A 24,550-nucleotide genomic window follows, 5' to 3' on the forward strand; every position below is an offset into this window, starting at 1 on the left:
CATGTACTCAATTTCCCAAATATTGCACAAGTGACCATCGAATTCGTGCATCTCTCCCTTGTAGTCCCCTTTGGTAAGCACACACTGTTTTGACTCTTACGATGATTGTCAAATTCCTTCGTCTGGAATCTTACACCATTGATTATACAACCCGAGTACTCTTTCACTAGCAAATTAGGACCATTCGCTAATGACCACAATTCTTCGGTTACTTCTGGTGCCTCATTAACTCTCAATCTATTTATCTACATCCACATGCAATGTGCAACACTTGAATTATGTTAGTAATGTTTGTATTTTATACAAGCCTAATAGTGTTTGGGCAATCGTGAATATTAAAAATGACTTACATATTCTTTGAACCACTTTGGAAATTCTTTCTGTTGTATCTGAGTTATATCTTGTCTAGTGGGAATTGTAACAAATTCTTGTGTTCCCTACTCAAATAGTTTTGGTTAATGAGTGAAATACTACTATTATTAATGACTAATAACATGAAAAATTTTAAAATATATATAATTATAAGAAACACGTACTGAAGATACTTCTCTATCTCAGGGCTATTGTATAATAAGAACCAATGAGCAATATCACGAAATTCCTGTGACATCTCAACATGCTTTTTGATTTGGCCAATAAGATGAGTAGTTTTGGTGAATATTATTAAACCTTCACGACGGACTCCATAATCTTCATTTCGTGCATCTCGATTATACACGGTTTCAATCCTTTTAAGATACATTGAGTAAAAAGTAATGCACTCCTTGACAATGTAAGCCTCTACAATAGAGCCCCTTCTGGTCGAGCTCGATTGGTGACAAACTTTTTCAAAGCTCTGAGAAACCTTGAAGAGATAACCAATTAGAAGTATGGTTAGGCACACAACATAATCTATAACTTTCATTTGAAAGTACAATTTTAGAAATTACCTTTTAATTAGGTACATCTACCGATATTACACAGGTCCTCTGAGAATAGTCTCATGTGACAAGTGAATGGCCAAATGAACCATCACATCGAAGAAGGCTGGAGTAAAGATCTTTTCAAACTTACATAGTATGAGTACTATAGGCTCCTCTAATTTTTCCATCTCACTTTGTTTCAGTGTCCTTGAGCATAGATCTTGGAAGAAGCTACCTAACTCAAAAAGTGTTGTACTAATCTCTTTATCTATGTAACCACGCATCCCAATAGGAAGAATCCGTTGTATTAGTACATGGTAGTCGTGGCTTTTCAATCCTGTTAATCTATCATTTTTTGCATTCACTGATCTCGAAATGTTTGCCGCGTACCCATCTGGATACTTGACTAATTTCAAGAATTCAAAGAAACCCTCTCTCTTTAGGGGTCAATGAGAAGCTGGCTTGAGGCTTCACATATGATCCATCGGGACTTGTTGTCAGCCACAATTCTTTCCTTATATTCATATCTTCTAAATCCATTCATGCTTTATCTGTATCCTTGTTCTTCCCATTAATTCCCAACATCGTTCCAAAAACATTTTCACTAAAGTTCTTCTCCACATGCATGACATCAATGTTGTGTCGAAGCCTCATTTTCTTCCAATACGGTAGCTCATACAAGATACTTATATTTGTCCAATTTGGGTTCTAACGAGGTCTTTTCCTGTTGCTTGGATGTTTTCCATATGTGACACCCGTCACGCTGCCCAATTGTTCTTCAATCTTTTCTATCGGTATCACCAAAGATCTCTTCCATTTTTCATGCTTGCCATTATATGCTCTACTCTTTCACCTTTTTGTGTGGTCATTAGGCAAGTAGCATCGATGGTTACTATATGCAGTCTCACTTCTTAAAGATTCAAAATATGGTTCATCATTGCAAGTGTAGCAAGAGTAATGACCCTTTGTTCTCCATCCAGAAATGTCACCAAATGCGGGCCAATCATGTATCGTCCACAACAAAGATGCACACATGCAGAAAGTCTCACCAGTCGAGGCATCATAGGTTAATGTACCATTTTCCCATAATTCATTCAATTCTTCCACTAAAGGTCTCATGTAGACATCAATATCAATTCCTGGTTGTGATTCACAGGAATAAGTAATGACAGCATGAAAAATGGGTCCTTCATAGCCAACCACGGTGGCAAGTTGTACGAAATGAGTATGACAGGCCACAAACTATATGAGTTATTCATATTTCTGAAAGGGTTGAAACCATCAGTAGCCAACCCTAGCCTCACATTTCGAGGCCCCAAGGTGAATTTAGGATGTTGTGTATCGAATTCCTTCCGCTCATCGCTATCTGCAGGATGCCTCAATACACCGTCATCTAGACGTTTTTCCTTGAACCATTTCATATCCTCGACTCTCTTCCTCATGTACAACCTTTTCAATCTCGGTGTTAACGGGAAGTATCGAAGAACCTTACGAGAGATCTTCTTACCTCTACCACAATTTGTCTTGTATCTAGAAGCCTTACAATTTGGACATTTATCTAGTGTTGCATTCGCCTTCTAAAAGAGCACACAATTGTTTACACAAGCATCAATGAGCTCGTATGACAAACCCAATTCACGTAGTATTTTATTAGCTTCATAAGTTGACTTTGGAACCAAATTATCCTTCAGTAAAAGTTTTGTTAAAAACTCTAGCATCATGTCAATTGACTTATTACTCCAATGGTTTGTTACCTTCATATTAAGTATCTCGATGACAAATTTTAACAAAGTGTAATTTCTGCAGCCTGGGTACACCTCATGTTTGCCATTATTCAATAATTTATCAAAAGTGCGAACCTCCTCCTCCTGGGTTGTATTAGTTGATTGCCCTCTTATTCGATCTTCCACTAAGGCATCAATACCTTCCAAAACCTCATTGCCCTCAACGTGTATATCATGATGATAAGCCTCATTTGATTCACGGGGTTTCCCATGCACATGCCAGATAGTGTAAGTTGGAATAATCCCATGTTACAGCAAATGGATTTGAACAATTTGAAAATTTTGACGAACAACATTCACACACTTTTGACAAGGGCACAAAATTTTACCATCTCAATCGATAACCGCCATTGCAAAACGAAGAAATGATATTACCCCATCATTATATGCTCGACTTATCCTTCCATCAACTGTGCTACTTAGTGCAATCCAACTCTTGTCTATGTTTGACTATGCCGAGTTAATTAAAGTTAGGTGAATAGGACAAATTTTATATAGAAAAATATATATATATATATATATATATATATATATATTTTAATTAAAAAAAAGTTCAAGTTCAATGATTATACTGAGTTATATAAATTACAACCATACATAAGTCACATGAGGAAATAGTCAAAGCAATTTAGCATAAACAAAAGAAGTATTCAAAACCAAAACATAAACCACAACAAAATAACCATCAATAAGACAAATAACATAATTCAGAGAAAATTTAACCAATAAAGCAGTGAGCTGAGAGTAAAAAGCAGATAAGAAAACCCACAGTATGCCACATTGAGTTTCTAAAGCAGTCAATTTAAGTACTCAAATATCCAAATGCAAAATCTTATGATTGAACTGCACGTATTTGGAAAAATATATATATGCCCCGAATACCAAAGTTGACACATTTATTAACTAAATTGGGATTTTGAAAAAATAATACATTGGGAAACAATAACTATTCTGGCTCACATTGCACTCGATAAACAAAATGTGATTAAATTCTGCAGAGGAACTTAATAATGTACTTAAGGAGCTATGCATATAAGAAATGAATGATGCCAATAGAATTGATAGCCACATGTGACAATTCCAATGAATGCCCCAAGCCTATAATTTAGTACTTATGGCCTGTTATTGTAGTTCGTACTCTGCTTGATTTTCTCTTTACTCAACTATATACGAAGTCCAGAGAAGTTAAAGCAAGATATGCTAATTTAAGGGTGTAATATTCCAATTTTCATTAAATCGATAGTTGTGAGAGAAAAAATAATTAATTAATATGTAATATATAATACTAGCGTATGCCCGTGCCTAAAGCCACAGTATAAATAATGTTAGGATCAAAACCAAACGACACTGACTAATAGGGAAAAACAAAAAACAAAAAACAAAATCTAAATCAACAACCAACATAAACACTCAATGGTGCGCTTTTGTTACAATATGTCAAAAAACTAACTTCAATTTGACAACAAATTGAACTTATCTTGGTAACCAATGGTGTTCTACACAAAAGAAAAGAAGCAGAGAATAACACTCAATGGAGTGGAAAAGGTTGTACACAATTAAACTGTTAATTAGTAGTAGTGATATTAAGCATTAATTAAGTCACTATATTAAGATACAAAGCAATAACAAATTGTATTAGTATTAGGAGTATCAATTGATAAAACCAAACGACACTAACTCAATTCCAAAGCCCTTGATTCTGGAGCTTATTGTACCAAATTGAACTCATATTTAAAATATGAATAAAAGAATCAAATCTTCTATTTCACAACAATCAAAATACCCACTAAATAGCTGAAAAAGCTTTGGGGCAAGCATGTCTAAGAACTGTATATGGGTCTGCAAATCACACAGTGACTTGAAATCAATCTCCCAATGGTGTTCTACGCAATTTGGAATGACCATGCCCTAGCTTCTTCCTAATTATGTAAGCACACATACATACATATGCACATATATGTGTGTATCTCTGGAATGTAAATCTGGCCATGTATTTTAGACCAAGTGTGTGTGCTATTTTGACAATCGAGAAGTAACAACTCAGATCAGAACAGTGTTCGATCATTGTGGTAGGTCTCTCATAGGCAAACTATCAAACATGTTGTGGCCATGGGAGTATAAGCCAACATATTAGCACTTTTCTTCACCCCCATTGCCATCTGTTTTTCATTTCTAATTAAGGATCGCAATAATAAAGAGCCTGTGTTAGGTAAAACATATGCATATGCAAATATATATATAAAGAGAGAGTGGACCAGAGACAGAGAGAGCGAATTTAAATGGCTAAACACTAACAAACCACTATTCAACAAAGCATACTCAATGTAAAATTCCTCTATTTTGGGGTTTGAATTGCAGGGATTCTAAGGAAATTCAACCTAAAAGCTGTAGCGGACAAAGCTGTAGCGGTGCATTGGCAGTGAACAGACATGGATAACATAATGGTTTAGACATGGAACAAACATGCATTATGGTCCAAGAATTTTTTGTTTTTTGTTTTTTGTTTTTTTTTTCAAAGAGTAGGGAGTGAATACACCAATTTATAGAAAATTCAGAAAATTTATAGAAAAATCATGAGATTGAACAAAGAAAATTTGTAGAAACAGAGCATTGAACAAAGAAAATTCAACTAAGAAGTCAGCGAACCCTATACCAACACTTCAAATAGCAAAATCATGAGATTGGACAAAGAAAAACATCAATTACTCAAATGGGAGAAAGGGACTTAATAACAGAAGAGAGGGACTTAATAACAGTTTATATAACCAAAAATTTAATAAACGCCACTACAATTAGATTTTTGCTAAAATTCCAAACCAATATCAAGGACTCACTTCAAACAGAATTCAAACAACAAATTCAAACAATTCAAACAACTCAACACAGCGATGAAGAGTAGAGAAAGGGAGTGAGTTCGAAATCTTACCTTGCGAGTGCGAGTTCGAAGGGAGCTAGAGGAGAGCAGCGTCGTTTGAATTGCAGCAAGGAAAATTCTCCCTCTATTCCAGTCAGTAAATTTTCTATCAGCAAGGAAGAACATAATTCTTCATTTAGTTATCTAAAAAATTAATAAAATTTTGATTTCAAACATAATTCTTCATTTAGTCAATTGGTCTACCTTCTCATCATAGTGTGTAAATCAAAGAGCTAGGAAACAAAATTAATGTAACAGAGGTAGAAATGGGAGGGAAAAGGAAACTTTAAAATATAAATTTCATGGGAGGGGATGCTCTCAAAGCCTAAAAATAGCATGTATAGAACCCACAAAGAACTGAAGAAATGAAGAAAAAAATACATAACAATAACAATAACACACCAGATTATAACATTAAAAGTTGAAACAACAAAAGCTGAGCAAGGGAAAATCAGAGGAATGAAACAACAAAATCTGAGATAAATAACTTACCGGAGTGAGCTCTGATGGGATAAAGAAGAAAACAACAAAAACTGAGAGAGAATGGAAACTAAATGACTCATAAATTAATAACAGTATGGAAAATGACCCGTATGGTGTTTTTCCTCCCCTATGCACATCTTACTGTCTCATCAAAATGATGGAGGAGGCATTCACCATTGTTTAATTTTTGTTCTTTTCATTGTCCTAATTGATAGTGGCATCTGTACATTATATTTTTTTTGGGCTTAATTATTTACATTTGTTTTCTGTGGGCAAAGGGAATGAATTATCTTCATAACTGCAATCCTCCTATGATCAAGTATATTTTATTCAAAATCTAGAGACTGTTTTGTATTATTTTAAAATATTTATTTTCTAGATAGAGAAAATGGAAATGGCTCAGTGAACTTGTTTGGCCAAATGTTTTGTCCTCTATTATTTGGCTATCTAAATGTTATTCACAATAAATAAAGGAATAAACTGTTTATTGAGTCCCTTCAAACACAATAAATTTGATGCTCATATAATTTTACCAAAATTCCAAACCAATATCAAGGACTCACAAAGCATAGAAAAATCATACAGTGAATGTGAGAATAACGATTGCTTGATCATAGGAGATAGCTTCCAAGCTTCCAAGCATTCAAATTGATTTTATTATATATATTATACATATATATAATATACACCAAGTCTTGCCCTTTTTGTTCAATCAGGTCTGCGATTTAATAATCAACCAACAACAGCGATAAAGAGCAAAGATAAACAACTAGTTCATACACTCAATGATGATCTTCACAACCATATAGACAAACCAATCAACTCTTTTCTTTTTGTTTTTATACGTTTTTTTTAATAAAAAATCAAAAACCAACTTTTCAAAACAACCCTTAATATGATTAACATTCACAATTCATTTAATTTTTGAATAAATTTTTCAAGCTCTGTAATGTTGCTATAAATGAGAATTAGTATATAGAATTAGATACTGACATGGGGTCATTTTAGGGCAACTTAGAGCTGACTCTCTTGTATGTTTCATATGGGATTTTAGGAATCAAAGATTGTAAACTAATCAACTCAACATTTATATGCTAAGAAAGTAAAGCATGCGGTGGTCCTTGAGAACAAAGCAGAAATGAAAAGTGAGAATAAATACTAGTGTAATGGAAGACTTAGGCTAGAGAATCCTCTTTACAATTAACTTAGCATTATTACTTTTATTCTTAAACATAAACAACCCCAGAGAATAAGAATTTCCACATGCACATTATTTGGAGTTGAGCTTAATGAGTAAATGGAGTAGCTAATGACACAACAAACCAACTTAACATACCCTAAGGACTTACTAATTAGGTCCTCCACGGTAGATAATCAATAAATACTTATGGTAGTGATTTTAGCTACATAAGTACTAAACCCACCAAATAATTTTCTAAGTAGGCAATAAGACTCTCAATGGTGTAGCTAGAAGAGTCCATGTGAGGCTAAGTAGCTAGAAACCCTTGACCAAACAATACCATAGGATGATAGGAGAGTTACATTCCAAAGCTGATAGATGCAAACCCTAAATAGGCTGTGACTTATTACACTGACTGACAATGCTCTAAAAATTCTAATATTTCCTCCTTCTTCTTCTCCTCCAGTGATGTCTCCAAAAGAAGGGTTATTATCGTCCCATGGGAGAGGATAAGGATATGGAAAAGAAGGGTTTTGATAGAAATCAGTTTCTCCTACTTCATTACCACCCATTCTTCTAGTGAACTCAACTGGCCTCACCGCTCGTGGAGGTGGGTGGGCAACAATAGGCAATGATGTCTGAATCTTGTATGCTTGGACTTACGACTCTTGCAGGTCTCCTTAGGCTGTGGGTGCTTGTTGGCTGGAGCTGCTCCTTATTTCCTCTAATGAGCTTCTTTGGAGGTCCTGTTGGTACCTCTTCAGGGATGCCAAAGCAGCAGCCAAAAGCAACACCACAACAGCCAAATAGCAGGCCAAACCAACCATAGCAGCAGCCAAGCAACCCCACCAAAGACAGGACATCCAAAAATAAGTAGAAGGACCAACTAAAGACCTAATTTCCTACATCTAGCAGTTAGCACATCTAGGAAATCAAGGCAAATGGGCAGCAGCAAACAAGCAGCTTGAACTAGCAGTGCCATGGACATGGATTACCTAATGGAAGATGGGCTATGAACATGCATAATAGAAGCAGAAATTAACAAACTAAATCCATGTGCAGGCCACATGCATTCATGGGTTCTTAGATGGTTGGAACCTGGAGCACACATCAATAAAGGTTCAATTATCACTGATATATTGTAGTTGTATCATCTAACCTCTTCTTCATTTGGAAAAATATGAGGCCAATGATTTGATTTCGTAATGACTTGTTTTGGACTATTCTGATTGTGTAGGTCTCGGTTATTAATATCTAATTAATTTTATTTTTTTATGAATAACTTAAGTAAAAAAACCTATAAAATAAATAGATATTAAACAAACATTCAAATATAGAGAGGAGTTGAACCCTAATTTATTAAAAATACAGACAATCAATCCAAATCATATAAAATATTCACATTTAGTCAAGGGCTTTTACTAAATTCAAACTATTAATTATAATCAATAGGACATTCATTCTCAAGTTTATAGCAGAAACCAGCAAAAGACATTGAGGATGGTGAAGTTTACAATTTATACATTCACAATTTATTGAAGAGAAACCTTGCTGGAAAGAATAAAATACAACATTAATTCTAAAAAATTAGTTTTGAAAATTAGGGAAAACATTAATTCTGAAAATTAGGAAAAACATAGATAGAAAAATAGAGAAATTGAGTGAGAGAGAGAGAGAGAGAGAGAGAGAGAGAGAGAGGACCCATGCCTGATGGAAGAGAACACACAGCAGTAAAGGAGATACGACGTTTGTGGCGACACTGAAGGAGGAGAACATGGATGTTGCAGCGGCGCTGGAGAAGAACACGCTGAAGGGGCGCTGGAGAAGAACACACAACACTTGTGTTTTGTTTTGAGAGGGAGAGGGAGAGGGAGAGGGAGATTGATAGCAAAACTAATTTGTCAATAAACAAAACACACGGCACTTGTGCTTTGTTTTGAGAGAGAGAGACAGATAGAGATTGAGATTGATAGGAAAACTGATCAATACACACACAAAAAAAAAGAGAGAAAATACACACAAAAAAGAGGGAAAAACATAGACTATTTTTTTTCATTATCGTTTAATATGTCAAAATTTTTCTTTCAAAATTAGTAACAAAATAATTTTCTCACTAAAAGGCTTGAAATATTAAAAATTATTAGTGACGAAAATATATTTCTCACTAAATGGTCTTAAAATATTTAAAATCAAGTTTTTCAAAAAAAGAAAATTAAAATTATTGGTGACGCAAATATATTCCTCATTAATAATTTTTTAATTGGTGAAAAAAAAAATTTATCACCAAAAGTTTCAAAATTTTGGCGCCATAAAAAAAAATTAGTGGGAAAAATTTCCGTGACTGAAACTTAATTTTTTTCTCACCTAAAAGTAAGTATTTATTGACGGAAATAAATTTCATCACGTATTAGTTTTATTTTTTTATTATACGTGACAAAATTTATAATTCATCATGGATTATTCTTATTTAGTAACGAAATTTATTTTTTTCACTAATTTTCATCACCATACCAAAACAAAGAATAAGAGAAAGAGACACTAGAAAAAGAGCAAAGAGAAATCACGTACCAAATCAGCGAGCGAAGAAGATGCAGTGGTTACCGGCAAGACTACTAGTGGCGGTGGTGATTGGCAAGGCTAATAGAGGCGACGACGATGGCGATTAGCGTGGTGGAGGAGCAAGAGTTAAAACAAATTAAGACCCTATTTTGAAAGAGAGAGAGAGAGAGATAGAGAGAGAGAGAGATGATAAACAAAAAAGGGGTAAAAAAATTAATATCCTTTTTTTTATTGCCGCTCAATATATAAAAAATTTCCCACCAAAATTGGTGACAATATTATTTCCTCACCAAAAGATCTCAAAAATATTAAAACGTTTTGGTGACGAAAATATGTTCCTCATAAATAATTTTATAATTAGTGACAAATTTTTTTCTCACCAAAAGTCCCAAAATTTTAGCGCCACCCAAAAAAATTAGTGGGAAAATTTTTGGTGACGAAACTTAATTTTTCCTCACTTAAAATGAAGTATTTATTGACGAAAATAAATTTCGTCACCTATCATTTTTATTTTTTTATTATATGTGACAAAATTTGTAAATTCCTCATGAATTATTTTTATTTAGTGACGAAATTTATTTTCTTCACTACTTTTCGTCACCATAGATTACTTTTGTTGTAGTGAATGGTGGCTTTTCACTCTGGAGAAAGAAGAAATTATGACTTGGGCAAGATTCTTGGAAGTATTTTATGAAAAATACTTCCCAGATTCATTGCGGGAATAGAAGGCATCAGAATTCATACATCTAAAGCAAGGAACCATGACGGTGGCCAAATACGAGAGCAAGTTCACACAACTCGCTCGTTTTGCGACATATGTCATCCCCACCGAAGCTCGAAAAGCAAGAAAGTTCGAAGCAGGATTGGATGTTGAAATCAAAGATAGGCTTGAGGTTTTGAAACTGCCAACCTATGCGGAAGTGGTAGACTAAGCGTACATTGCAGAAAAAGGGATTAAAGCCTCACATTCTGAGGAACCAAGCCAAAAGAAGCGATTATGGGAAAGAAACACCAGAAGACCTGGTGTTGTGCCTCCCAAAAAGGTGAATACGGGCACAACTAGTTTAGGCAATCAAGGTCCTACCAACCCCTAAGGAGGCACTATTCCAACTTGTTCTACGTGTGGAATGGCTTATTAGGGACAATGCCATCGGGACACGGGAGAATGTTTTAAATGGTCAAGTGGGCCACTTGCTGAGGGACTGTCCAAAGCTGACTAATCCTACAACCAACTCCTCTGGCCCAGTTAGAAAACCCGCAGGACTTGGAGGAGGGAGGAAGGACCAAAAACGCCAAGGAAGGGTTTTTGCATTGGTACCTGGAAAACTAGAAGTTACTGAAAACATTGTGTCAGGTATATTTTTTGCTTATGGTCATTTAGCTCATGTCCTTGTTGACTTTGGGTCAACTCATTCTTTTGTTGCACCACATTTTACTGCTAAATTGGCATCAACACCCAAACCCTTAGGATATATATTGTCTGTGTCTTTTCCTTCTGGTAGTTCTGCTTGTAGTACTGAGGTATACAGATCATGTATTATATCCTTAAAAGACAAGACCTTATACATAGACTTGATTCCCCTCCGCATTGGGAACTTTGATGTAATCTTAGGGATGGATTGGCTAGCTGCCAACCACACCTCTATTGATTGTAAAGCCAAAAAGGTCTCCCTCAAGTTACCAAACTAACCCGAGCTTGTCTTTGATAAGACTAGGGTTTCCAACCCTCCCTGTATTATATCCTCCATGACAGCCCAACGACTTTTAAGAAAGGGTTGTTGTAGTTATATCTATTATGTGATCGATACACAAAAAAAGGACCCCAACGTTGATGCAATCCCCGTGGTTCGAGAATTCCCAGATGTTTTTCCTAAAGATCTACCTGGTATCCTGGTCGATCGGGAAATCGAATTCACCATTGAAACTCAACTTGGTACCCAACCAGTATCAAAAGCCCCTTAGTGCATATCAATGACAGAATTGAAAGAACTGAAGACTCAACTCCAGGAACTCCTGGACAAAGGTTTCATTCGACCTAGTACCTTACCTTGGAGAGCCCCAGTACTGTTCGTAAAGAAAAAGAATGGCACAATGAGGTTATGCATCGATTACCGGGATTTGAATAAGGTCACCATCAAGAATCGATACCCTCTGCCACGAATCGATGACTTGTTCGATCAACTTCGAGGCACCCAAGTATTCTAAAAAATCGACTTGCAATCGGGCTATCACCAACTAAAAGTCAAAACGAAAAGCATAGAAAAGACTGCCTTCAGAACTTGTTACGGGCACTATGAGTTTCTTGTCATGCCTTTGGTGTCACAAATGCTCTAGCAGCCTTCATGGACCTCATGAACCGAGTGTTCAAACCCTATCTTGATGAGTTCGTCATTGTTTTCATTGACGACATCCTCATATACTCCAAGTCACCGGAAGACCATGAGCATCACTTGCAAACGGTTCTACAAACACTACAGGATCACAAACTTTATGCCAAGTTAAAGAAATGAGAATTCTGGATCACTAGTGTACACTTTCTTGGTCACGTCGTTAACAAAGATAGCATCTTGGTTAACCCCCCAAAAGTTACAACAATCGTAGATTAGCCGCAACCTACTAATGTGTTAGAAATTCGAAGTTTCTTGGTTCTAGCTGGCTATTATCAACATTTTGTGCAAGATTTCTCAAAGATAGCATCACCCTTGACCCAGCTAACTCAGAAGAACACACCCTTTGAATGGACTGACAAATAGGAGCGTTGCTTCAAGAATTAAAAAGTCTACTTGTGTCAACTTCTATACACCTTACAGGAGCGGATGTGTTCGTATTTATAGTGATGCTTATACAATGGTTTGGGTTGTGTTCTTATGCAAAATGGAAAAGTCATTCCTTATGCCTCACGCCAACTAAAGACTCATGAGAAAAACTACACCCAACACATGATCTGGAATTGGCTACAGTGATCTTTGCCCTCAAAATCTGGCATCATTATCTCTACGGTGCAACCTATGAGATTTACATTAATCACAAGAGTCTTAAATATCTATTCACACAGAAGGAACTAAATATGAGACAACAGCAGTGGCAAGAATTTATGAAAAACTATGATGTAGAGATCCATCACTGTCCAGGCAAAGCTATCGCGGTGGCAGACGTACTGAGCCGAAAGACAACCAGAGGTTTGGCATGTACTCTCGTTTCCTGCAAGATCAATGAACTGCTCGCCAACATAACCGTGAAACCTACCTTGATTGAAGAAATTAGAGCACATCAATGTAAAGATAAACTTTTAATGAAAAAGTACGAGGAGCAAAGGAGTACGCCTAATCCTGATTTCACTATAAGCAATGGGATACTAAAATTTCGAAATCGAATTTGCGTAGCCGACATTCCAGAACTTAAGAAAAAGATATTGGTGGAAGCTCATAGCTCAAGATTTGCAGTCCACCCTGGCAACACAAAGATGTACCAGAATCTGAAGGAACATTACTGGTGGACAGGAATGAAAAGAGACATAGCAAGCCATGTCTCCAAATGTTTGTATTGTCAGCGTGTTAAAGTAAAACATCAGAGACTTGTAGGACTACTGCAATCACTCCCTATTCTTAAGTGGAAATGGGAGCACATTACTAGGGACTTCGTGGTCGGGCAACCACAGTCATTTTCGAAAAATGATGCAATATGGGTTATAGTAGACTAATTGACGAAGTCAGCGCATTTTTTGCCAATTAAAATCATGTACTCCCTTAATAAGTTTGCCACCTTATACATCAAAGAAATTATTCATTTGCATGGCACCCCAGTTTCAATCGTGACCGAGATCCCCGCTTCGTGTCTCACTTCTGGAACAAATTGCAAGAAGCTTTAGGAACCTCGCTGAAGTTTAGCACGGTTTATCACCCACAAACTGATGGGCAATCCAAAAGAACAATCCAGACGTTGGAAGACATGTTACGTGTATGCGTGTTGGACCTCAAAGGTAACTAGGATGAGCACCTACCCTTAGTGGAATTCGCCTATAACAACAGCCACTAGCAAACATTGGAATGGCACCGTACAAAGCTCTGTATGGAAGGAGATGTCGATCACCTCTATGCTGGAAGGAAGTCCGGGACAGGAAACTGTTAGGCCCCGAGATCGTGCAAGTCACAAGTGAGAAAATCTAACTCATCCAACAGCGAATTCGCAATGCTCAGAGTCGCCAAAAAAGCTATGCAGATATATGAAGACAGGACTTGGAATTTCAAATAGGAGATCATGTGTTCCTTAAGATCTCATAATCAAGAGGAGTTATCCGATTTGGAAAGCGAGGAAAGTTAAACCCACGTTACATCGGGTCATTCGAGATACTAGAAAGGATTGGTCCTGTAGCATATCGCCTTGCACTACCGCCTGAACTGTCCAACGTTTAGAACGTGTTTCACGTTTCGGTGCTCCGACGGTACCTCCGAGATCCAGAACATGTTGTCGACTATGAGAACTTGGAAGTCCAAAAGGACCTCTCTTACGAAGAGCAACCAGTGCAGATTCTCAATCGTCGTGATCAAGTTCTTCGAAACAAAACCATACCGTTGGTAAAAGTCTTACGGCGAAATCATCATATTGAAGAAGCTACGTGGGAAACAGAAAGTCAAATGAGAGCTAAATACCCACACTTCTTCGAAAATTAAGGTACGTCAAGTTTGGAGACAAATTTCTATTAGGAGGGGAGAAATGTGACAACCTGAATGTTTAATAAAATACTACATAAATATTTATAGTTATATATAATTATGGTTGTATGTTATAATATATTATTTAATAAATAAATAAATAATAACAACAATAATAATAAAATAAATATATGGAATAAGAATAATAATAATATTATGTAATAGTAAAACAAAATAATTAATATTATGATGGTATGTTATAAAGTATAATTTAATTTATTAATTAGAGTCAATGTAAAATTAAGGAAAAATAATAAAAAATAAAAAATAAAAAGTATATGTAAATCAATTTGCCTTTATCAAATATATGATGTAGGAGATTTTTTGGGGATTAAGCAAACCAACCATTAATGAGAGAAGATTTGGCAATTGTCCTAGAGAGGTAGAATTAAGCCACCTGTGCCATCTAAGCAAATAGGAGAGGTGAGTCATCAACCATGGGGTCATCATGATGGGATGAGTCAGCACTAAGGAACGTGTATATAAGGGAGGGAAAGGGCTGTAAAATAGTAAGGGATCAAATGGAAAGCAAGAGAGAGAGAGAGAGAGAGAGAAGATAATACAGCAAAAATAGGAGAAGAAGAATAAGACTTAAAATTAAGGTGAGTTATATTATACCTTGAGCCACCATAATATATTTTACGTATGTTTTGACTTACCATAAATTATTTTCTACAAGTTATGTTTTATAAATTATATTAATATTTCAATTACGTGGGTTATTTTCTAAACTCTGTTGTACCATAGGGATATGTTTGTTTAAATTTTAGAAAGTATTTGACAATGACCATATAAACAATTATATTTTGTAAGTACCACCACGGGAGTCCCACGCCTTGGGGGACTTAAATCACCATTGGCCTCTGTTTGGTCACTTTACGGTCCTCTGTTTGTCATGGATCCATTGACTTCTATTCTGATTGTCACTCCAGTGACCTCTGTTCTGTTCTGTTCTGTACCGTGGTTATGGTTATTTAATTACATAATTTCTGTGTTTCAATTTCTACCATTTTAAATCTTTCGTTTATTCAAATTAAGTTATGTTACTATTTTAGCTTAAATAAATATCCATGGTTATTTTGTATTCCCTATACTCTTGGCATAATATTTCTCACTCTGCTGTGTGTTTATAACTGTTGCCCTTTTAGGTGACGAGATGTAAGGGAAACCCATAATCTCACGTAGTGGAACCCGTTTCTTTTTTTTTTTATATTTATTTTATTTTTGTTTCCTTTTGTTTTTACTCAGGGTCGGTCACTGAATAATAAAATAATAGAAGCCCTATAGATGTATTTTCTCTTGTTAAAATAGTAAAATGAAATAAATTTTCTGTTTAATTATTTTTATTTCCTTTTGCCTCCGCCTGCGCCATTTAATTTGCCACGATTAGAATAAAGTAGTGAGTTACAATTCCAGTCCTAAGCCCCTAGGGTTGGGTCATGACATATATAGCGCAATATATATATATATATATATATATATATAAAACTTTACTATTTTTACAAAATATTACATCCTTGTTCAAAACTCAAAATATGTTAGTTTTTCATCCCTATGGTACAACAAAAAAACAAAAAAAAAGAGATTAGAATATGCATCATGGTTAGCTTACAAAAAGAAGTTTTCTTCTACCAAATCTAGAGTGGTGGGTCAAACGGGTCAAATAACCACGGGAAGTAGTGTTGCATAGAAAGCTCAAATTCTCATCCCAACTGTACCACACCAAACACATCCACGCTGCCTGGATTGTGTAAATGGGGATGGCTTGTATGTATCCCTAAAACGCCCGATCGACGATCCATCTCGATTGCTCAATGTATGATAGGTCATTACTAAAATCAATATTTTGAATATTAATAATTTCCAACGGATTAGGGACATTAGTAAAAATGTAGTCCTCGGGGTACACATTTCCCCTTCTTACTACAAAATCTGGGGGCAAAGGGCCAACGATATAGTGTGAGCGGTCATATCCTGGGGCAAGGCTGAGGACACGGGTGGGTTCGAGAAAGCGTCTACGCGTGTAGGCACGGCTCTGCCTCCATAATAAGTATGGGACATCAGTAGGATCGGTCTGTATATATATTGGCCGACCCATCAATTGGGCAAGGCCTGAATACAGTCTCCTAATTATATCCTCCGAGTCTTCCCATCCTACAGGTGAGGCGAGGGCGGGGTGCTCTGCTAAAATGTCCTCCAAATTAATGGCCCCGAGCTCCTCCCAAAATGCCTCATCAAGATTAATCTCGGACATCCCCACATCATTAGAATAAACGTGAGATTTTACATAAAAGGACTAACGTCACAGGTAAATATTTATTAGTTATTTTATTATGTAGTCATTTTATTTTATTATATGTATCTAGTTATATAGTTTTATTTATATTTTTATTTATAACTTTTCAAACATTCTAATCAAATTAAAATAGATTTTTTTTTTTTTTTTTGAATGAACCATTGCTCTGATACCACCTTTGTCACGACCCAACCCCAAGGCTTAGGGCTGGAATCACAACTTACCAAATAATTCAAATTGTAACAAATTAAATGGCGCAAGTAGAGGCAAAATGGAAGTAGGAAAAAAATTAAACATAAAATTTATTTCATTCTACTATTTTAATAAAAGAAAGTACATCTATGGAATTTTTATTATTTTATTATTCAGTGACCGGTCCTCAGTAAAACACAAAAGAAAGAAAAGAAAAGAAAAAGAAAAGAAACAAAATAACGGATTAGTGTCAAATTCTTGTGTGAGTTCTACTACACGAGGTTACGAGTCTTCCTTACATTTCATTACCTGAAAGGGTAACAGTTATAAGCACATAGCAGAATGAGAAATATTATGCCAAGAGTATAGGGAACACAAAATAACCGTAGTTAGTTAGTTAAGCTAAAACATTTACATAACATAATTTGAATAAACAAATTATTTACATGGCAGAAATTGAAGTACAAAAATTACGTAAATAAATAACCATAACCACGGGTACAAAACAAAACAGAACAGAGGTCACATAAGTGACAGTCAAAACATAGGTAAATGGATCCATCACAAACAGAGGACCACAAAGTGGCCGAACAGAGGCGCCAAGGCATGGGACTCCTGTGGTGGTACTTACAGAAAATACTTGTTTACAAAATCATTGTCAAATAATTTTTAAAATTTAAACAAACATATCAATGGGTTTCAATTTAAGTAAATGGAATTCAGAAAATAATTAACGTAATTGAAATATAAATATAAGTTATAAAACATAACTTGTATAAAATAAATTATGGTAGTTCAAAACATATGTAAAATATATTATGGTGACTCAAGGTATAATATAACTCATCTTAATATTAATCCTTCCTATTTTCTTTTTATTTTTGCTAACTTCTTACGGCTGCTCCCTTACTTCTCTTCTTTTTTTCCTTTTTTTTTTTTGTTTTCTTTTCCCCCGTCCTAATGGCTTCACAGCCCCACCCCCTATATATATATACACAGAGCCTAGTGATGGACATAATGATCCTAATTGGATGACTTACCTCCCCCTAGGCCTTGAGAGTCCAAATGACTGAGGTTCATTTGTCCAGCAGTACACGTTCATTATTATTTGGATTAAGAAATTAGATATAATTGGATAATATTATTAACTCACAGATTTGCTATATCTTATTATTAACTCACAGATTTGCTATATCTTATTATTATTATTATTATTATTAGTCTGATATTACTTTTATATTTATTTCTTATTACGTTTATTATATTTGTTTATTTAACCTATTTATTTATTTAGTTATTTCTTTATTGTTTTGATAATATATTATCCCATATAGCCATAATTATATATATATGTATACATGGGGTATTTAATTAAACAATTAGGGTGTCACAAGGACAAACTAACTTAGATGATTATTTCAAATGTTTCAAAGCTAACATTGATATAAGAACAAAACAAACCAAACCAAGTTAAAAGTAGACTACAAATTTGATGAACAATGATGATGGCGAATACATATCGAAACAAAAAGTAACAATAGAGAGGCTTAATTAAATTGAGCTTGCACCTAATATTGATGATGAATATATATTGCTAGAAATATAACTACAAGTCGTGGCACAAGCAATGCGATAGACATATTTCTTCTCTAATTAGGTGTTACCGAAGAGTTAAAGAGAAGATAGAAAAAGTAGAGATGAAGGGAAAAAAAATTGGTTTAAAAAAATCACATAAAAACAATTTTAATTAGAAGCTAACATTGTTGTTTTCCTTTTTAAATTCTTGTCTGACAAATTGAAAAAGGGAATTGAGTTAGACATCTTTTTTTCTTTAATTAGGTGATACCAAAGAGTTAAGAGAAGATAGAAAAAGTAGAGAGGAAGAGAAGAGAAGTCATCTACGAGAGGGGGAAAAAAAAGAGGAGGGGGTCATTCCAATTCTATGCTAAATTAACGTTTTGTTTATGTAAAACAATCATAAAATACAATGGGTTTATAAAATACTTATCTAATTCCTCTTCAAGATACCAATTCAACCCTAAGCAAATTGCAATTTCCAATTTCCAATTTTGTTCTTATCTAATTCCTCTTGCAATTGCTACTTTGCAAGAGAAAGAAAGGCATTTCATGATATTACATTTGGTGAAATTGCTACTTTGAAATTGAAATTTTTAGATCAAGCATTTCAATTGAAATTTTTACAATTTGTCTAGTTAAGAGGCAGAAACTAAATAGTTTACAAAAACCCCAAAATTAAACAAAAAAATTCTAAAATCCTAGCATTTATCAATTACAATACAAACACCATGTATGTAGGTGTAGAAATATGTATATAGAGAAGAAAAAAAAAAGAGTAAAACTTTCCTAGAGGTGAGAGCTGTTGGAAAAAATGGATTTTTTGATAACTTTAATGTGAAATTAAAGAAGGTTCTAACCATTGGTTGATGTGAGATTAAATGGGTTTAAATTCTTTGTAATAAGGTCTTTACACCACAAAAAGAAGAGCGGTGCTACATGCACCAATTAGTATACTAACTAGTGTACCAACACTAGTTATAACTTTATTATTGACCCAACTCATTATATAAATTACAAATACTAAAAATATCTTAAATTGTATCACATCATCAATTGGTACACTAGTTAGTGCACTAATTGGTGCACATAGCATTAGTCCAAAAAGAATGACTAACAATCATTGAGAATTGAATGAGAAATTGTTTCATAAAGATGGCCTCATGAATGAGGTATTGAAAATTGTGTATAACTACCAATCCCACATTGATTGTAGAGGAAAACTTTGATGGGTATTTAAACCTCAAGATTTTGATAAGGGAATGAGCCCTTTAGGGAATCCAAATTTTCCGAAAGAATGGAGTTATGAATGCTTCAAGGATGGGCTTGGACCAAGACTATGGTCCAAGTTAGTTATGGAAAAATTGCCACATGTCGCTCTGACCGGGCTAGGTCTATGATCCGTGATTCGTAGATCGTGGATCTTGGGCAAGCTTGAGGTGCTTGAGGCTTGCTGGAATGGGTTAGGTTTGGGTTGGGCCAGATTGGTGGTCCACCAACCTAAACTTTTTGGACCAAGACACTTGTGTATGCAGAATATATATCTTAAATAATATTGACCCATCAGTTTTGGTCCATTACTCCAATAGTTTTGCAAGAGTAATGGGCATTAGTTGCTAGCCTTCATGGCTGGAGGCTCCTTCTCTCTCCCCCATGGTGTATAAAAGAAGACCCTTCTCCCTTGGTTTTAGTATAGATTTTTTGCTTCCAAAATATATATAGCCAGTTTGCTTCCTTCTATATAATTTTTCTTCCTATGTTGAGAGAATGTTGCCATTGTCGATTCGCCAAAACTATCAGAAGGTGCTTCTGCGCTAACCAGTCTAAACCTCGTATCTTGGAAGACAAAATTCAACATACCTCCAACACCTATGGTGAGGCGGCTAATCTGTTTTAAGGAGACTACAGTATCACACATGTGATAACCCTATTCCGTTTTGTGCTAATTGGTCCTTAATATGAATATGATTATGTGTTTAATGGGATTTTGTGTGCCATCATGTGAAAATATGTGGTTTTGAATTTCTATCTGTTCACCGTAGGAATATCTGTTTGACTATCTGCTTTGGAAATTAAATTGAAGGCCCTATCGGCCACAGAAACTGAAATCGATTGCGCCTTTGTGATTAGCGTAATTTTTAGAGCCTACGGTGAAATTTAATTGGAAATTCATTTGGATCAAATTAATTAGATTAAATTAATGAATTAAGTGCCCAATTGTTTTATAATAAAATAATGTGTTGAGTGGGGGCCTTAATACACTCGATTTCTCTCCTTAGCCTCATTTGGACTGATCATAAACTCAAAGAAAAGAAGAGACGGTCGGCTTAGAGAGAGAGAGAGTGCAGGAGATTGAGATTTTAGTCTTGAGGCTTGGAGATTTTGGAAGATTACTCAAGAACTTGCTATAGATTGGAAGGATTGAGCCTCTAGGTAAGTGAATCCATGAGTTTAATGTGTAATTTTGTGTATTCAAAGTGGATTAATGATCAAGAGTAAGGATTGAAGTGGAATTGAGTTGTTTATGTTGAATTGAAGGTCAATGTATGCATGTATGTATGTATATAATTGCTATGTATTAAGTTGAATATGGAATTATGAGTGTTAAATAATACATGCAAGCATGTTTTTATTGAGTTTCATGAGAATGAACACCATTTGCATCATCTAGGTTGAGAACAAGGGTAATACATCACATGCATGTACAATTATAAGAATAGGAGCTATGAATGCATGAATTTGCATGTTGGAAATGAGTTTGGTGTCAATTGGGACATGCATGTGTTTGATTTATGAAATTGAGCTCCATATTGATGTAAATGGGTGTTTGTATCATGGTAACATAAATATATTTGGAATTTGAGCCATAAAATGTAAGTTGGATTGGTTTGAATGCTGGATTTGAGCTCAAGAACTTAGCTGGGCCGCTCGAGCGTGAAATTCGTGCTCCCAGCATATTTTGCAAACATGACTCCCGCTTGAGTGGGGAAGTTCACGCTCAAGGGGGGAGCCATGTAGAGAGGCCTTCTGCTCGAGCGCCAAAATTAATGCTCGAGCATAACTTTCGCATAACCAGTACTTTTACAGGCCTCAAGGGTCCGCTCGAGCGGGGAATCCCACGCTCGAGCGGAGACCCTGTTTTCTGAAATTTTGAAAGTGCATTTTGTGTTTTGTTTTCCGTTCTCTTTCACTTGCAAGCACTCTTAGGCATGCATTAAGCATTGTAACTGAGTTAAAGAGATAAGAATAAAGCCTAAAGAGAAATATGTGAATTAAAGAACGGATTGAATTGTCTGTGGCCCATATGTGCTATATGATGTGTAGGGTCAAGCTCCAGGACAAATCCACAAGCCGATCACTGTGAGTAATATCTTAACAAGATATTTGAAATATACTGTTGTCCAATTGTTTACTTCTATGTAAGTTTTGTAAGTTTATTAATTTGAATGGTGGACAACGATTGACGTGAATGATTGGGCCGAAGGCCGATTGTCATGAATGATTGGGCCAAAGGCCGATTGATATAAATGATTGGGCCAAAGGCTGACGGACATGAATGATTGGGCCGAAGGCCGATTGACATAAATGATTGGGCCGAAGGCCGATTGACATAAGTGATTTGGCCGAAGGCCGATTGACATAAATGATTGGGCCGAAGGCCGATTGATTCAAGTGATTGGGCCAAAGGCCGTCTGCTGTAACTGTTTCAAAGATTGCTTATGTGTCTACCTTATTTGATATTATTCACTGGGCTTTCGCTCACACTCATTCATGTACATGTAGGTAAGCCAAGGGATGTCCAGAACTAGCCTCGATGAAATTGTGAGAAACAGTCAGAGTTTTGAGGAGTCAACCCAAACGTCTCACGCACGAGACTGTCTTCGCTTTTGTCCTTTGTTCATAGTTTTTGTTATGTTGGCGAAAGCATTGGACTACTTTGTATATAAGTCTTGGGTTCGACTGACTTAAACTTGTATGATCCTATATGCACGATGTTCTGTGTTGGTATATATTTTGATGTGAGTTATTAACACATAAATGTTTAGAATGTGATGGTGTGCATATAAGCACAGCTCTATGGACAAAGTTTTAAATTTGCTTATGTTTGGCCCCTTTACTCTGATGAGTTTTGTTTTAGTGGTTTGAGGCCGTAGGTAATCTCGTGATTACTGGCCGGTTATGGCCTTAACCCATAGGGGTGGGTTCGGGTCGTGACAACACAGGTTTCGGTTTGCTTTCTTTCTCATCTGTCATATTATGTTTTTTTGTGCAATATGGTTGTAATGTTCAACATGTGTTTCTTATTATGTAATGTAATTGATTAATCATGAATATATTCATCTTGTTTAATTTACACAATTTGTACAACAATCTTAAAATAGATTAAATGTATTTATCATGAAATTAGATAATTAGATTCATATGTATTGGGTAAGATTTTGTTGCTACTGTTTTAGGTTCATTATGTTGTGCTTGTGTCAATCTTTAATTATAATAAAATATATAAATATACCATTCCAAATTAGTATGCAAAGAGGTGAAAGAAGGAGACAGAAAAGGGCTGGAAAGGGATCCATGATTGAAAATTAAAAGAAAATTGAAAATACCCAATTGAAGTTTAATAGATACAGAAGTCAAGTGGGAGAGAGAAATCTAAATAAATATGAACACATATAACCATATTCAGTGATCATAAATACATTTTCACTTGCTATCCTCCAGAGTTAAGTGGAAGAGAGCCAAATATAGAGACTTTGACAATCAGTAACAAACCAAAAGTCCCTAAATTTGACAACCATATCATAAAATGTAAATTTAGTCAAAAAAAGACCCATAATAGAAATTTCAAACAAATATACCAAAACAACAAGCAGCCTACTCTCATAATAAAACCCAAAAACTCAATGAATTTCATAATAAAGGGTACAAAAAAAAAAAAAAAAATCACCGAGCTCAAATTAGTAACCAATTTTCCTATATAGTCACGAAAGAAAAAAAGAAAAAAAAATTGTTCTTCATCGCTTTTGACTGAACAATCAAAGAGAGAACTTGAACACGAATTTTTATACACATTTCTAGGCAGAGTTAAAGAAGAATATAGAGAAGAAAGCTTGAAATCTAACAACCAGAAAGCAAAAGCTAACATTTTGGAAAAACTCCATGAGGATTCAGTCATTTATATACACAAACATGTAGATACGTACATGTATATATATAAAATGAAATTAGAGCTCAAATCAGAAGTGCGAGCACACTCACCTTCTAATCTATCAAGCATTCATCACTAAGATCCTTCACTTTTCCACTCTCTCTCTCTCTGCCTTTTGGGGGAAAAGAAAACAAAACAAAATTAAAAGAACACAAATCATACCTAGACTGGAGGTCACCCGTGGCAATGCAAGAAAGGAGGTATCAGAACTAGTGGTGGAGGTAGAACAAGGGACAAAGTGAATAGAGATGGTGACTAGGGTTTCATTCCAATTGAAAGTGAGAGAGTGACGAGAGGGAGAGAGAGAGAGAGTGAAAAAACTCTGGTTATAGGGAGGAAGAGGGCCAACGATGAAAGGAGAGAAAGCATACTAGGTTTTGTAAACATTCAAAATGACCTAGTTTCATTACAAAATATGCCTTTGTGCTTTATGTGACCATAATTTACTAATCACCAAAGATTTCGAGATCTCGCCAAAAAATTTTCACCCTCTCGTTATTACCTTCTGCGACCATATTTCAGATGTGGTCACAAAAAGTTATCTATTAGCTAGGGATGCTATAATGGGCCGGGTCGGCCCATTTGGGTCCGAGCTCAGGTCGACCCCAGCAGGGCCTCGCGGACTCTGAATTTTTTGGCAGACTGAGTCGAGCTGGCCCATGGGCTAAAAAGTAAGACCTAGGCCCAAGCCTAGGCCCACTCAAAATAGGGCCTAGGGCTGGGCCCTTTTTCTTTTTCTTTTTT

At 35.5% G+C, this 24,550-nt stretch overlaps 1 protein-coding gene across 8 annotated transcripts in view; it reads right to left on the minus strand.

The window, feature by feature from the left end:
• LOC114308977 (uncharacterized) overlaps positions 1 to 24,227 on the minus strand; it is a 35,290-nt gene extending 11,063 nt beyond the window's left edge. For 2 of the 8 annotated variants that reach the window (XM_082922315.1, XM_082922316.1), the window contains exons 1-2: positions 23,969 to 24,218; positions 5,613 to 5,685 (exon numbers count right to left, since the gene is read on the minus strand). The gene's annotated coding sequence lies outside the window, so the exon portion shown is untranslated. Of the gene's footprint in view, positions 1 to 5,612; positions 5,707 to 23,856 lie in introns of all 8 variants that reach the window. The other 6 variants (XM_082922311.1, XM_082922312.1, XM_082922313.1 and 3 more) reach the window with 4 other exon arrangements.
• Between the last annotated feature and the right edge of the window lie 323 nt (positions 24,228 to 24,550).

The sequence above is a fragment of the Camellia sinensis genome, chromosome 3 (assembly GCF_055761805.1).
Source record: "Camellia sinensis isolate YWXY chromosome 3, ASM5576180v1, whole genome shotgun sequence".
Classification (NCBI taxonomy): domain Eukaryota; kingdom Viridiplantae; phylum Streptophyta; class Magnoliopsida; order Ericales; family Theaceae; genus Camellia; species Camellia sinensis.